Source organism: Somniosus microcephalus, chromosome 8 (genome assembly GCF_052327205.1).
Source record: "Somniosus microcephalus isolate GS21.2 chromosome 8, FLI_Smic_1.0, whole genome shotgun sequence".
In the NCBI taxonomy this organism is placed as follows: Eukaryota; Metazoa; Chordata; class Chondrichthyes; order Squaliformes; family Somniosidae; genus Somniosus; species Somniosus microcephalus.
In genome coordinates, this window is record NC_140994.1 from 23,284,095 (window position 1) to 23,300,584 (window position 16,490).

Here is a 16,490-nt window from a genome sequence, read left to right on the forward strand (position 1 = left end):
AGGGCGGGGTGCTTTTCTGAGGTTGGGGTTGATGCACGTTGTTGGGGCAGAGTGGAGGGAGTTCTACCCAGCACTGATATCCCTCAACTTGATGAGCACAAAATTCACACAGGAAAAAGTTAAAAGTGTTTAGGGTTTTAAAAGTCTGTCGATTGTAAGACTGGGAGTGGTAGAGGTAATACAGTATCGAGATCCTTCATTAAATAAGTTAAAAAATGAAATTGCACAGTGAGTCTTGATTTCAACACGGTGAGGCTGGAGTGAGAACAAAGAGCCTGTAAAAGCACAATTAGCAGGAACAAGCGAGGAAAGCTCAGAGCACTAATGACTATAGGTAGTATTGATAAAATAAGGACATGCAAGGCTGTGATGCAAAGAGATAAGGTGAAGTCTGAGAGAAGGACTGACTATCTAATGAGAACCTTTTCTGTGTTTCCTTTCCAGCTACATGAGCGAAATTACATAGAATTTACAGCACAGAAACAGGCCATTCTTACCCCGCCTGGGGTCTCCTCTACGTTGCTTCGGATCTTCTCTTTCGGTGTGCTCAATTAATTTGTTAGTGCTGGTTAGTCATGGGCATGAGTACCTAATTGGTTCATGCATCAAAGTTTTACCACATGGGTTACATATATCAAATACACTATCATTACAAGTTGGAGAACTACCAGAGCGTGTGAAATAATACGAGCCTGAGGGTGTGCTGATATATTAAACCCAATATCCCACCAGTGTGAATCGTCCCCTATGCTGTCAATTTCAATACCTATTCTCGAGTTGTCTTGCTCCAAAACATAAAAATGCTCTAGGGAGGAGTTCAGTCGCATCACGAGCTCACTGAAGCGCTCAGACAACAGAGGGATGTCGTACCCAATTGTGCCACATAATTGTGCAGCTCATACTTAAGTATCTTATTTACTGTCAGTTTCACTTGAGCATAGGTTTTGATATAGAGTAAAATGTTTTGGTTGATGGTTGTGAGTAGATGTGGCATGAAGCAGAAACTGAGGCTATTAATGGGACAGGTCCTGTTAGACCCGTAAAGCATGGTAGTTGCGGTAGTAGTGACACAGGAGGCACCACCAAACCACCTCATACTGGATTCGTACTGGCTTTTCCCACGCTCTGTTACCTACAAAACACAATTATTACAGTTACAAATTATAATTCAATCTTACAATCATTTCAAGCGACACTACAGTTTAACATCTAATCAACAAGTCATGGACTTAAAAGATTCTCCAGATCTCTTTTACTCGTATCCATCTTGTGGATTATCCTTGCTAAACATGATTTCTCCTTAGCCCTCAATTGTCCCAATCCAAATTCCATGTAACTCTCCACTTCAACTACGATTTCATTCCCTCTAACAGATACTAGTGTGTTTAATTCTATTCTGATTGTTTTGTTAATTAGATAGTTTCTCGATGGAGTTTATGTCAATGCTTTAAAAACTGTCTCACTCTCCAAAGTCACATTGACCATTTCATGTCGTGCTGTTGTCAAGTAACTGAGCATGTCTGAGACCCCTTCTTCAGTGCAGATTCACCATGCATTTCCGCATGCTAATTGCTTCATATGTAACAAATCACATTTGCACACTCACACCAGTATCCCAATATCATGCCACGCATGCCATCCGATACAAGCCATTCTTGGCCTTTCAGGTGATCTCATCAAAAGATGGTCTGGAGATCTTTGCTCATCTTCCACCACATGGTCCCGATGTCTTGGTTAGTGGCCGGACTATCAAATTCAGTTTTCTTAAGAAGTTCAGAGGCAAGGACACAAATGTCTCCAAGAGAAAGCTATTAATTTACTAGTCTGTGCTGGTGTTTATTCTCCACACGAGCCTCCTCTCACCCTACTTCATCTCACCCTATCCTTGTGCATATCCTTCTCAAAATGCTATAATAGCCTCTTCAAATATGGTAGCAATATTCATACCTTAAAATCAAAGGAAGCCTGGAAGTGCATCAGTGGGAACACGCATCGGAAAATGGATGGACAATCATAGTGTGCAAATGCCCGATTACACACTCTCGTGCCAGGAGCACCAGAGTGAAAAATCTCCTCTATGATTTCAAGACATGACCATGGATGAAGAGTCACGGGCTGTGGTGCCCAGTTTCCCAATCTGCCCTCCTGGTCAGGTAGAGCTTCTACAGAGGCAGTGGAAAATCTCCACTCAAATTTCCAAATGTCCCAAGGTGCTTCACAGGAGCATTATCAGACGTTAAAATTAACACTGAGCCAAAGAAGACATTAGGACAGGCGACCAAATGCTTGATAGGTTTCAGGCAGAGTCTTTAAAGGAGGAGAGAGAGATGGAGAATTCCAGAGCTTTCATATACTCAGGTTTCATCTGTTGCTACAGCTCGTTGGCCGAACTCCTATGGCTGTATAGGCAGGCCAACGGTTTCAGCAATATTCTACTTGAAATTAATTTTTTTGGAATCCTCATTGGTTTTACAAATAAGGTAACTTATTGTCACTTCAAATAAAAAAGATGGAAAGGCTGGAAATGCACAGCCTGTCAGTCAGCACCTGCAAGAGAAAGATACAATTCTAACTGAAGGCCCCATCCAGAACATTTGCCTCACTTTACCTGCTCTGTATTTCCCAACATTTGCTGCCCTTATTTTGGAATTCCAGCATTTTTGGTTCCTTGCTTAAACGACGGTAACATTGTGAGGCAGAGCGGAGCCTTCCTAGGTGGAGCGCAGGTTGGAGATTGGGCTCTGTGGCTCTAAGGGCCGATTTTCAGACCCTCTCATCTAACAAGGCTGTACATCGGGAGGAGATAGCTCGCCAAAATTACACTTCAAATCTCTACATACTGTAATTTAGTTTGCCTGAGTGGACCTTCACCAAAAGGTCAAAATGTTTCAGTATGTAATCTCCATTTCCATTCAGCTAACAAGCAGCAGTTATTAATAGCAACGGTGAGAGGTGCCATTAAAATGTTTTTTTTTTAAGTTTCTAACCACTTACCAGAAATATCTGCTTGTCAGGAATTCAGCTATGTGAAAACAATAGATATCTGTAGAGGACGGCATGCTGGGCTAGCTGGTGGCAGGGTTCTGATTATCAGAGCTGACAGACTAATATAAACCAGGCGGCGATAACCTAACGTAAACCTTAAGCAGAACATCCAGCTTCCTCATCACGAGATTTCTCTTTAAATGTGATCTGAATTCTTGGGTCCCTCATATCTCCTGTCGCCTACCGAGCACTCATTAGAACAGGGCCTGGGAATTTATGACTACAGTCTGTAAATAGCAAATTGGTTAATAGTTTTTTTAGAAACGGTGACTGCCTGGCAATGTGATGCGAAGTTCAGTTTTGAGGGCAGGACAAATAGAAACCCTGAATGCCATTGTAGATTAAATGAAGACACAGTACTATCTCCCAGAAAGATTGATACAATTGCCCCAGGGCATCCGTGTAAGAGTGTGGCTATGAGTGAGGTAAATCAATGTGCGTCTCCAATTATTTTACCAATCCAGGGATCCTCTGGGATTTCAAGTTCTAAAGGCTGGATGCACTTTGAATGTTGGCAAACAGCTTACAGGACAAGGGATTCTTTGCTAGCATTAAGGAGTTAAAAACAAATTGTTTCAATAATTTTCCCAGGGGATCCAACACACTGCAGCCAGTGCAAAGCCAAATTGATGTCAGAATATCTATTTGGGGTGGTTTTATCCAGCTTGGCAGAATGCGATGCAGTGCCAGACTTCACTTATACTGCAGTTTTTACATTGATGTGACATGAGATGCTGTAGAATGAGAACATTAAAAGGAATTACTTCATACTTTAATTTGTTAGTAGAATTGGAAAGGATTGCATACAGTTCTGGTCACCAATTTATAAAAAGGATAGAGAGGCACTGGAGGGGGTGCAAAAAAGATTTACACGGATGATGCCAGAAATGTGAGGTTATTCCTATCAGGAAAGGATAAACGGGCTGGGTCTCCTTTCTCTTGAAAAGAGAAGGCTGAGGGGTGACCTAATAGAAATCTTTAAAATTATGAAAGGTTTTGATAGAGTGGATACAGAGAGAATGTTTCCACTTGTGGGGAAGAGCAAAGCTAGAGGTCATCAATATAAGATAGTCACCAAGAAATCCAATAGGGAATTCAGGAGAAACTTCTTTACCCAGAGAGTGGTGAGAATGTGGAACTCGCTACCACAGGGAGTGGTTGAAGCGAATAGTATAGATGCATTTAAGGGTAAGCTAGATAAGCATATGAGGGAGAAGAGAATAGAGGGTTATGCTGATAGAGCTAGATGGGCAAAGACGGGAGGAGGCTCATGTGGAGCATAAACGCCGGCATGGACTGGTTGGGCCGAATGGCCTGTTTCTGTGCCGTATATCCTATGTAATCCTATGATTGTCACCAAGTGTAGAGAACAGAATTAGAGAAATAGAATTGAAAAGCAGAGATATTGGGCTGAATTTTATCAATGGAGACGAGTAGGAGGTGGGACTCCCACTTTCGGGGTTGTAGTCCCGCCTCCATCGAGTTGTGGCCAACCCACTCGATTTTCCCTTGATTGACCTTGTTGAGCCCGCCCAGCGGGCTCAGCAGGCCAATTAAGGGCCACCCGGCAACAGGTGACGTCACAGATTGACATTTCATCTGTCAAGAGCGTTTGACAGATGAAATATCAGCGTTTGGCAGCTTTTTGAAGCTGTCAAACACTGACAATCTGTACTCTAAGTTAATTCCTTCCTCTCAGGCTGATTTAGAGATCTCTCCAGAACAGAAAGCAGAGGCTGCAACTTTTGACAGCTCGCGGCCATTCTGCTTTCTGTGCCAGTGAGATGAGGGACTCCCGAGACCTGAAGGAAGGAAGCCTGCATTAGTAAGTAAAGGTAAATAAAACTTATTTAAACACTTTACACACACCAAACACACTTATCTCTGCACTCGTGCACCCAACACTCACCTGAACACCGGACATCTCGAACCCACCAAGCCCTTGAGCCCGACGGTCCGCCTTGCTAACTTGGCGTGGTTTGGAGCCATTGGGAAGCCCACACTTCAGGGCTAAAAATAAGAATTAGGCCAAAAACTGCCTGTTAACTACCTGTTAACAGGCAGTTAATTGGCACTAATCCCCTTCCCGCCTCGGGGAGGCGGCTCCCAGCACAGGTTGGGTACCCATCTCCTGGGAAATGGGCACGGAGTCGAGTTGGGGGCAGGAAGGGTTCGTGCTCCCCGATTCTGCAATTTTAACACCCCACACTCTTCCATTCCTGCCTCCACGGCCCAGGGAAATTCGAGCCCATTATGTTAAACTTATATAGAGCTTTGGTTAGATAACACTTAGAGTACTGTGCACAGTTCTAGTCTCAATATTGCAGAAAGGATATAGAAAGTGCAAAAAAGATTTACAAGGAAGATACCAGAACTGAAAGGGTATAACTATCATGAAAGGCTGAACAAGCTGGGGTTCTTTTCTCCAGAAAAGAGAAGACCGAGAGGTGACTTGATAGAGGTCTTTAAAATTATGATGGGGTACGATAGGGTAGATGTAGAGAAGATGTTTCCACTTGTGGGGAAGACCAGAACTAGGGGCATAGAAACAAAGAAACTTTCTCCCCATATCCCTTGATCCCCTTAGCCTTAAGAAATATATCTAACTCCTTCTTGAATATATTTAATGAATTGGCCTCAACTGTCTTCTGTGGTAAAGAATTCCACAGGTTCACCACTCTCTAGGTGAAGAAATTCCTCCTCATCTCAGTCCTAAATGGCTTACCCCTTAGCCTTGGACTGTGGCCCCTGGTTCTGGACTCCCCCGCCATCGGGAACATCCTTCCTGCATCTAGTCTGTCCAGTCCTGTTAGAATTTTATAAGTTTCAATGAGATCCCCTCTCATTCTTCTAAACTCTAGCAAATATAAGCCTAATCGACCCAAATCTCTCTTCATACATCATTCCTGCCATCCCAGGTATCAGTCTGGTGAATCTCCGCTGCACTCTCTCCATGGCAAGAACATCCTTCCTTAGATAAGGCAACCAAAACTACACACAATACTCAAGGTGTGGTCTCACCAAGGCCCTGTACAACTGCAGCAAGACATCCTTGCTCCTGTACTCGAATCCTCTCGCTATGAAGGCCAGCATACCATTTGCCTTCTTAACCGCCTGCTGCACCTGCATGCTTACCTTCAGCGACTGGTGCACAAGGACACCCAGGTCTCGTTGCACTTCCCCTTTTCCCAATCTATTGCCGTTCAGATAATAATCTGCCTTCCTGTTTTTTCCACCAAAGTGGATAACCTCGCATTTATCCACATTATACTGCATCTGCCATGCATCTGCCCAATCACCCAACCTGTCCAAATCATACTGGAGTTTCTCTGCATCCTCCTTACAGCACACACGCCCACCCAGCTTTGTGTTGTCTGCAAACTTGGAGATATTACATCTAGTTCCCTCGTCTAGATCATTAATATATATTGTGAGTAACTAAGGTCCTAGCACCGATCCCTACGGTACCCCACTAGTCACTGCCTTCCACTCGGAAAAAGACCCGTTTATTCCAACTCTTTGCTTCCTGTCTGCCAACCAGTTTTCTATTCACGTCAGTACCTTACCCCCAGTCCCATGTGCTTTAACTTTGCAAGCTAGTCTCTTATGCGGGACCTTATCGAAAGCCTTCTGAAAGTCCAAATACACCACATCCACTGGTTCTCCCTTATCTATTCTACCAGCTACATCCTCAAAAAATTCCAGTAGATTAGTCAAGCATGATTTACCTTTTGTAAATCCATGTTGACTTTGTCCGATCCTGTCACTGTTTTCCAAGTGCTCTGCTATTACATCTTTTATAATGGACTCTAGCATTTTCCCCACTACCGATGTCAGGCTTACCGGTGTATAATTCCCCATTTTTTCTCTACCACCTTTTTTAAGTAGTGGGTTTACATCAGCTACCCTCCAATCCATGGGCACTGTTCCAGTGTCTGTAGAATTTTGGAAGATGACCAGCAATGCATCCACTATTTCTAGGGCCACTTCCTTAAGTACCCTAGGATGTAGATTATCAGGCCCTGCGGATTTATCGGCCTTCAATCCCATCAATTTCTCTAACACCATTTCCCTACAAATACTGATTTCATTCAGTTCCTTCCTCTCATTAGATCCTATGCTCCCCGACATCTCTAGGAGTTTATTTGTGTCCTCCTTTGTGAAGACAGAACCAAAGTATGTATTTCATTGATCTGACATGTCTTTGTTCCCCATTATAAATTCCCCTGATTCTGAGTGCAAGGGACCTACACTTGACTTTACCAATCTTTTTCTCCTCACATATCTATAGAGGCTTTTACAGTCAGTTTTTATGTTCCCTGCAAGCTTACTCTCATACTCTATTTTCCCCCTCTTAATTAATCCCTTTGTCCTCTTTTGCTGAATTCTAAACTGCTCCCAATCCTCAGGTTTGCTGCTTTTTCTGGCCAATTTATATGTCCTCTCCTTGGATCTTATGCTATCCCTAATTTCCCTTGTTAGCCACGGTTGAGTCACCTTTTTTGTTTTATTTTTATGTCAAACAGGGATGAACAAATTCTGTAGTTCATCCATGCGATCTTTAAATGTTTGCCATTGCCTATTCACCGTCAACCCTTTAAGTAACATTCCCCAATCTATCCTAGCCAACTCGCACCTCATACCATTGTAGTTTCCTTTATTTAAATTCAGTACCCAAGTCGCTGAATCAACTACAGGAAACTCTCTTTTAACCGGCACCTAAATATCCGGAAATCTCTCTTAACCAGCAAAATTCAGGAGTAGGTTCAGGTAATTTTAGTATATATTAGTAGCCGTGTAACCGGGGTTCCTGGATCTGTGGCCGTGTAACCAGGGTTCCTGCACCTGTGGCCGTGCTACAGGGACTCCTGGATCTGTGGCCGTGTAACCAGGACTCCTGCACAAGTGCCGTGTAACCGGGGCTCCTGCACCTGTGGCCGTGTACGGGGCTCTCCTACCTTGATAAGTATACCTCTCTGTAATCCGAACTTTTTGATCAACCGGCACCATGCCGGTCCCGTCGGTGCCGGATAAAAAAGAGTTTCCTTTACTTCACTCTCCATCTTAATGAAGAATTCTATCATATTATGATCGCCCCTCCCCAAGGGGCCTCGCGCAACAAGATTGCTAATTAATCCTTTCTCATTACATAATACCCAGTCTAGGCTGGCCTGATCTCTAGTTGGTTCCTCGACATATTGGTCCAGGAAACTATCCCGTATACACTCTAGGAATTCCTCTTCCACAGTATTATTACTAATTTGGTTAGACCAATCTATATGTAGATTAAAATCACCCATGATAACTGCTGTGCCCTTATTGCATGCATCACTAATTTCCCATTTAATGCCATCCCCAACCTCTGTTTGGGGGGTCTGTATACAACTCCCACTAATGTTTTCTGCCATTTGGTATTTCTCAGCTCTACCCATACAGATTCCACATCATCAGAGCTAATATCCTTCCTTACTATTGTGTTAATCTCCTCTTTAACCAGAAATGCTACCCCACCACCTTTTCCTTTTTGCCTGTCCTTCCTGAATATTGAATACCCCTGGATGTTGAATTCCCAGCCTTGGTCACCCTGGAGCCTTGTCGCCGTAATCCCAATTATATCATATCCGTTTACATCTATTTGTGCAGCTAATTCGTCCACCTTATTATGATTGCTCCTCGCATTAAGACACAAAGCCTTCAGGCTTGTTTTTTTAACACTCTTAGACCTTTTAGAATTATTGTTCACTGCGGCCATGCTTGATTTACACCCTTGATTTCTCTGACTTCCACTTTTGCTTTTCTCCTTCCTGCCTTTTGCTTCTATCCTTGCTTCCCTTTCCTCTGTCTCCCTGCACAGGTTCCCAACCCCCTGCCATTTTAGTTTAAACCCTCCCCAACAGCACTAGCAAATGCTCCCTCTAGGACATCGGTCCCGGTGCTGCCCAGGTGCAATCCGTCCAGTTTGTACTGGTCCCACCTCCCCCAGAACTGGCTCCAATGTCCCAGGAATTTGAATCCCTCCCGCTTGCAGCATTCTTCTAGCCACGTATTCATCTGAAATATCCTTCTATTTCTACTCTGACTAGCACGTGGCACTGGTAGCAATCCTGAGATTACTACCTTTGAGGTTCTATTTTTTAATTTACCTCCTAACTCCCTATATTCAGCTTTTAGGACCTCATCCCATTTTTTACCTATATCGTTGGTACCTATATGCACCACAACAACTGGCTGTTCATCCTCCCCCTCCAGAATGCCCTGCAGCTGCTCCAAGACATCCTTGACCCTTGCACCAGGGAGACAACATACCATCCTGAAGTCTCATCTGCGGCCGCAGAAACGCCTATCTATTCCCCTTACAATAGAATCCCCTATCACTATAGCTCTCCTGCTCTTTTTCCTCTCATCCCATGCAGCAGAACCACCCATGGTGCCAGGAAGTTGGTTGCTGCTGCCTTCCCCCAATAAACCATCCTCCCCAACAATATCCAAAGCGGTATATCTGTTTGAGAGGGGGATGACCACAGGGGACCCCTGCACTACCTGCCTGCGCCTACTACTCTGCCTGGTGGTCACCCATTCCCTTCCTGCCTGTGCAGCCTTTACCTGCGGTGTGACCAACTGATTAAATGTGATATCCACGACGTCCTCAGCATTGCGAATGCTCCAGTATGTATCCATTCGCAGCTCCAGCGCTGCAATGCGGTCTGCCAGTAGCTGCAGCTGGATACACTTCCCGCACACATGGTCGTCAGGGACACAGGAAGTGTCCCTGATTTCCCACATAGTGCAGGAGGAGCATGCCATGGGGCTGAGCTGTGCTGCCATGACTTACGCTTTAATTAATTTAAATTAAATCAATACCACCAATTATACTACAATTAAATGATATACGCAAGGGCCCTTGTTTCCTAGCACTCCCCGCTACACAACAGAGACTTTAGAAACTATAACCACAAAATTAAGACCGTCTAAACTTTATAAACTATGAACCTTAACTGTCAAACTATAGAGTAGTATAAATAGTCACCTGGCCATATTCACCCAATCAGCTGTTTCCTCCTGCCCGCATCACGTTTTGAATCGTGACGTGGCTCTGGAACGCCGCCGCTGGTCTGTGAGATTGGTAAGCCTCTGTAAAAAAGCCTGCAAAGGTGAGTTTAAATACTCACTCAAACTCCGCTTTCACCGCTCCCGACACTGGCCTGTGAAAGAAAGCCCGCGAAAGTGAGTTTAAATACTCACTGAACCTCCGCTCTCACCACTCCCGACACTGGCCTCTGTAAAAAAGCCTGCGAAAGTGAGTTTAAATACTCACTGAAACTCCGCTCTCACCGCTCCCGACAATGGCCTGTGAAAAAAAGCCTGCGAAAGTGAGTTTAAATACTCACTCAAACTCCGCTCTCACCGCTCCCGACACTGGCCTGTGAAAAAAAGCCCGCGAAAGTGAGTTTAAATACTCAGTGAAACTCCGCTCTCACCGTTCACTGGCGATAAATACAAGATAGTCACTAATAAACCCAATAAAGAATTCAGGAGAAACTTTTTTACTCAAAGAGTGGTGAGAATGTGGAACTCGCTACCACAGGGAGTGATTGAGGTGATTAGCATGGATGCATTTAAGGGGAAGCCAGACAAGTACACAAGGGAGAAAGGAACAGAAGGTTATGTTGATAGGCTGAGGTGAAGTAAGGTGGGTGGAAGCACGAGTGGGGTCGAATGGCCTGCTGTAAAATTTGATGTAATTCTATGAATATGAATTGGCCAGCCAAAGCGGAGATAGTTTTCTTGGATATCTAGGTTAGTTTTTGAGAGAAGTTTAACTCCTTTTGGTTTCAAATTGGTTGTGGGTAGCCTTGTATCCAAAGAATTGCATTTATAGCAACTCTGGGCCTTCTTCTGATGGCATAGTTGAGGTTGGGTACTCACCACATGGGTGAGCATGTACATCCTCCCACTCTACTGCGCCCTATTGAGTATGGTGCTCGTTCCACAAGAAGTGGAAAGCTATGGAGCTCACGTAGTCATCGGTGAGCCATGTGATCGTTATTGTGGAAGAAAGCTAACATTCGACGAACATTATCCCAGTGTTGTCCAACTCTGGTAGAGATGGGACTTGGAGTGCTTGAGCCATTGTGAATAAAGTGAAAATCCTTAGGCTGACATGGGTACCAATTGGCACCTGCTATTCATCGCCCTGTCTCGCAAGGGAAGTGATAAATCAAACATCAGGAAGCTTACACGTCCATGGTAATGCGCACACATTGTGAAATATGATAATCATTGCATCTCTGAAGAAAATGTCTCCTGGCTGCCAGAAATTAACGCTGTCATCAAGTAGAAATGTTTCTGTACGTGTTCCAGTTCAAAGTTTTTTTTCCATTGTTTTAATAATAATAGCAAATAGACGAAGGCAGACTGGAGACCAAAATTCTAAAATCAAAACAGATGGTCTATCCATACTCTGAAAATTTGGTCCATCCATAGAATATTTCCTCAGAGTAACAGAAAGATTGTTGACCCATTTAGATGTTAAATTAGATTCCCATTACAGCTGGCTTGATAATCGTGAGGAGCTTTGTCGAAACAATAAAAGATGAATTCGCCACGAAGGGTAAACAAGCATTTCTCTTGTCTCAGTTGATAGCCCCCTCATTTTTGGGTCAGAAAATCGTGCAATTTAAGCCCATAAGCTCGGCTGGGACTCCACTGCGGTGCTGAGGTGGTGCTGCATCATCAGTGCTGGCCGTCCTTCAAATGAGAGACTAAACCGAGGCCCCTTCTGCCTGCTCCAGCGGTTCAGATGGACATCAGCGATCCCAAGGCATTATTCAATAAACATCAGGGCGTTTATGCTTATGTTTATGAATCTGGAATAAGAAAAAGTCACTAGGCCCCATTCTTTGGTTGATTTCACCAGCTATTCTTCACCCCCCACCACGCCTCTTCACCACCTCATGGGCTAGGGAAAATTCAGCAGTTTTTCAGTCAAAAATTCATCTCTGGCCCCCCCCATGGGCTATTCGACAAGTCCCCAAAGGTCCCAGGCCAACAAATTATTTTCTAGAATAATTTATTCTTGCCTACAATATGCCAGGATCACCTTATTTTCCAGAAATCTATCTAACACTTTCAAGAACTGTAAGCAGTCAGACTTCATTACTTCCTCTGGAATCCTGTTCCAAAGGTTGATAACATTTGGATACTAAAGGAATCAAGGGATATGGGGATAGCGCGGGAAGGTGGAGTTGAGGTAGAAGATCAGCCACGATCTTATTGAATGGCGGAGCAGGCTCGAGGGGCCGAATGGCCTCCTCCTGCTCCTGTTTCTTATGTTCTTATGTTCTTAAAATTCTGTCAAAAGTAAAACGTCCAGATAATCAAACTAATTGCCTGCATCCTCTGTTAGTGTGGCTAGCTCTTAGTTCTCCTAGACCCATCATCTCAAACAGACCATCTGCTTGCATGATGTCCATGCTTTTAATAATCTTTGGTTCTCCCAATGTCCTGGCCAAAAAGGTGTATAATGACAGTCAATGTAATTCGTTGTATGTAAATTGCTTTGAGGCATTTATGAGAAAGTTGATAAGGGGCTATATAAATGCAAGGCTTTACTTTTAATTTGATGGCTGCCTAAAAAGAGGCAAGTGCACACATTTATAGAATAATTTTATTTTTGAATTTCTACTCAGTCTCTGATTGAATATGGATGCAGTGAGATAACAGGCTTTTAAACTAGTGAACTACTAATGATCATTTTTCTACTACTGCCATTTTGCAAGTTTCCCCCTCTTTACCCCTTGCACCATTTCTGGTAGCCTGTCATTGTGTTACATAGAGTCACATAGGGCAGGATTTTCATTGGGCCGTGGAGGCGGGATTGGAGGCGTGCGGGGGGTTAAAATTGCAAAAACTGGCGGGCGGGCCCAACCCCGCCTCCATCCCGCCTCCAAGCAATTTTCATTAATTCGTGTCTAATGGTCCCGTCTCCGCCCCGCCTCCAAGAGGCGGGACAGGCTGTTAATGCCCTTAACAACCACTAAATTGCCTCTATAATGCCATTTTGAAAGGCCTTTGCGATTTTAACCCTTTTCCCACGTGAAACACGCCTGTTCTGAAACACGACGGTGAAACCTGGCGGGAGCACAATTGGATTGCTGACTATCAGCTGCAGCTCAACCATTAAAGAGGAGATTTGATCAGCCATCATTTGCAGGTGGCAGGACTTTGTTGTCTCAGGTCTGGGGGAACTTTTAGAAGGCATAACCACAGCTGTGGAAGTTTGGAGCCTGACACCCATCTCCAGTGGGACCTCCTGGGAACCCCCTCTCGCCACCTTCACTGGGTGCTTCCTCAACTGAGGCATATACCAGAAGCATGGGAGCCATTTATTTCCTTCCCTTCTGGACATTAGATGAGGACAAAGACCAGCCGCGGCACCAGCAGAACCAGGAACAACAGCAGCACCAACAGCAGAAGCACCAGCAGAAGCGCCAAGCTGCTGCTCACCCACCTGAAGCTGCACAGGCCAGAAGGGGCCAGCCCATGGAAGCCCGTCGGCGCAGGATATACCCCCCAAACAGGGTCTACAGACACAGGGTCAGCTATCTCAACATGTCTGAGCAGCAGTGCCAAAGGCGGCTCTGACTTTCGCGAGATGTAGTGGGTGACATCTGCGCAATGCTGCAACAAGACCTGCAGCCCAGAGGACCAGGTGGACAACCCTTACCAGTGGCCGTCAAAGTCACCACCGCACTCAACTTTTTTGCCTCCGGCTCATTCCAGGGATCAGCAGCAGACATCAGCGGCATCTCCCAGAGGGCCGCACACACTTGCATCACGCAGGTAACCGATGCCCTCTTTGCCATCGCGCACAATCACATCCATTTCACCAAGGATCAAGCAAGTGTCACGGCGCGTGTGGTTGGATTAGCTAATCTGGCAGGCTTTCCAAGGGTGCAGGGCATCGTTGACTGCACACATGTGGCCCTTAAGGCACCCCATCGCAACCCAGGTATTTTTGACAACCGCAAGGGCTTCCACTCCCTTAACGTTCAGCTGGTGTGTGACCACAAGAAGGAAATTTTGCATGTTTGTGCCAAGCACCCTGGCAGTTGCCATGACTCCTTCATACTGTGCCAGTCTAGTGTGCCTCCGCTATTCAGTCCGCCAGACCAACTTAACAGGCCTCTTGCATTGTTCCACGGAAGCTCAACGTAAACTCGAGGAACAGCACCTCATCTTCCGATTAGGCACTTTGCAGCCTTCCGGACTCAATATCGAGTTCAACAATTTCAGATCATAACCTCGGCTCCTTTTACATTTTTACTTATATTTTTTATCCACCCCTTTGTTTTGGTTTTTCCCTCCCCCCTCCCTTTTCTTTTTTTTCTCTCTCCCACATGGCAGCTGTCTCTCATTCTGCCAGAACATTTCACACCTAATCTAGAGCCGTCTTTTGTCTCCACTAGTCCTATCACCATCTCGTCTCCTTTTGAATACCTCTTAATGTCTCTTCACTTCTTTTGTTCCCTCCCAGCCCTGCCTTTTGATCTATTTCATTTCCTTTCCAGTTCTGAAAAAGGGTTAGACCCAAAACGTCGACTCTAATTCCTCTCCACGGATGTTGCCTGGCCTGCTGAGTTTTTCCAGCATGTTCTGTTGTTATTTCGGATTTCCAGCATCTGCAGTATTTTGCTATCTTAACAGATGGCTACTTGGAGACAAAGGCTATCCCCTGAAGACATGGCTAATGATACCGTTGAGGAGCACATCCAACGAAGCTGAGGAGAGCTACAACTCCAGCCACACGTCCACCAGAGCCATAATCGAGCAGACCATCGGTTTGCTGAAGATGTGCTTCAGATGCCTGGATAGATCAGGTGGAGCCCTGCAGTACTCAGCAGCCAGGATCTCCAGAATTGTCGTGGTTTGCTGTGCACTTCACAACATGGCACAGCGTCGTGGCTTGCAGATTCCTGATGACCAAGTGGCTTGTCACATATCCTCCTCAGATGAGGAGGAGGAGGAGGAGGAGAGTGAAAATGAACATCTTGCAGAGGTCCATCAACCAGCGGCAGCAGTACACGAGAACATTGCTGCCCGGGATGCAAGGAACGCACTCATCTTGGTCAGATTTGCTTAGCCTAGCCAATCAAGCACTTTTGCCTCGCAGCTTCTTACCTGAGCATCGACAATGGCCAAGAACCAGCGGATTCCTAGCAATTTGACCACCATACTGACAATTGCAAGTAATCCTAAGCCGTCAATGTGAAAGTCCCATTCGCAAAATGACACACGCCACAACTACAGCAGTAGCCATCAGATTTTTCATGTACATTATTCATCTGATGGCTTTTTCACAGAAAACATCAAATTTCACCCATGTGACTACCCTTGTGACTATTTGTGCAGTAGCTTTCTCTTACACATGCTCCTACGTAGTGCTTCCCCTGTGGCTTCAGTAGATGTGGAGGCCCCTTGCTCACTTTCCTGCTGCTCCTGTCTCGATATCTTTGGCGGGCGTCCTCTGGGGTTGCGAGCCTGTGAGGGCTCATCAACAGTCTGCTGCTCCTACGGCTGTGCAGGGGTTGAGACGCCGATCTCAATTAGGTGTAGACTCTGGTGGGGCTCTGACCGAGGGCTCTGCAGTGGCATGGAAGTGTGAGCACTTGGAGAGGAGCCCCCACTTCCTTGATGTCTGCCACCAACTTCCCTCTCATGGGTCAGGTCCCCCTCAGCGCTTGCAAGTGGCTTGAGAGCATCTTGCTGCACATCCGGGGGTTCCTGGGGACCCGTATCTGCACTGGCAGTTCTACTCAGAAGGACTTTCATGAAGGTCTGGTTTCTCTGTTCAATAGATGAGCATTGCTCCTCCAGGGGTGTCATTCTATTTTGAACACTCACCATGTTTTCTGCACTCTAGCGACTTATCACCTCCATGGAGGTTGCCAACCTTTCCATGGCGATGCGTTCATGTGCCAATGACTCCACAAAGCTCTGCTCATGTTCGCAATGGACTCTTCCATTCGCTCCACACTCGCAGCGACCCTAGAGACAAAACCTGCCAGAGACTCCTGCATCTGCTCCTGGAGTTCCAGCACCGCTGATCTTATGGATGGACCCAGAGGCAAAGGGTCGACATGCAGCTGAGCCGAGCTGGCAGAGTCCTGCGCCCTCTGACTAGGACTCTCCACTGCTGTCCCTGTCTCCACAATCTGCTGATGCTCACTTGTGAGCTGTGATACACCAGGTGACAACACTACTCTATGTCCCAAAGGTCCCACCGAGGTGTGAGTGTCTGCGCTGGTGCTGGGTGCGCTGAATTATGCTGATGCTGCGCCCTCAGAGGTTGCAGCTTCCTCTGAGGAGTCTGGATGCTCAGGCTCTTCCTCATGGCTAGTGGGGACGAGTGCTTGCGATGGTCCTGTGGGGGATTAAAGGAAAGA

General features: G+C 45.6%; 1 protein-coding gene across 3 annotated transcripts in view; it reads left to right on the forward strand.

The window, feature by feature from the left end:
• Positions 1–16,490, forward strand: part of rbm20 (RNA binding motif protein 20) — a 288,851-nt gene that overhangs the window by 47,115 nt on the left and 225,246 nt on the right. The gene's annotated exons all lie outside the window — the stretch shown is intronic.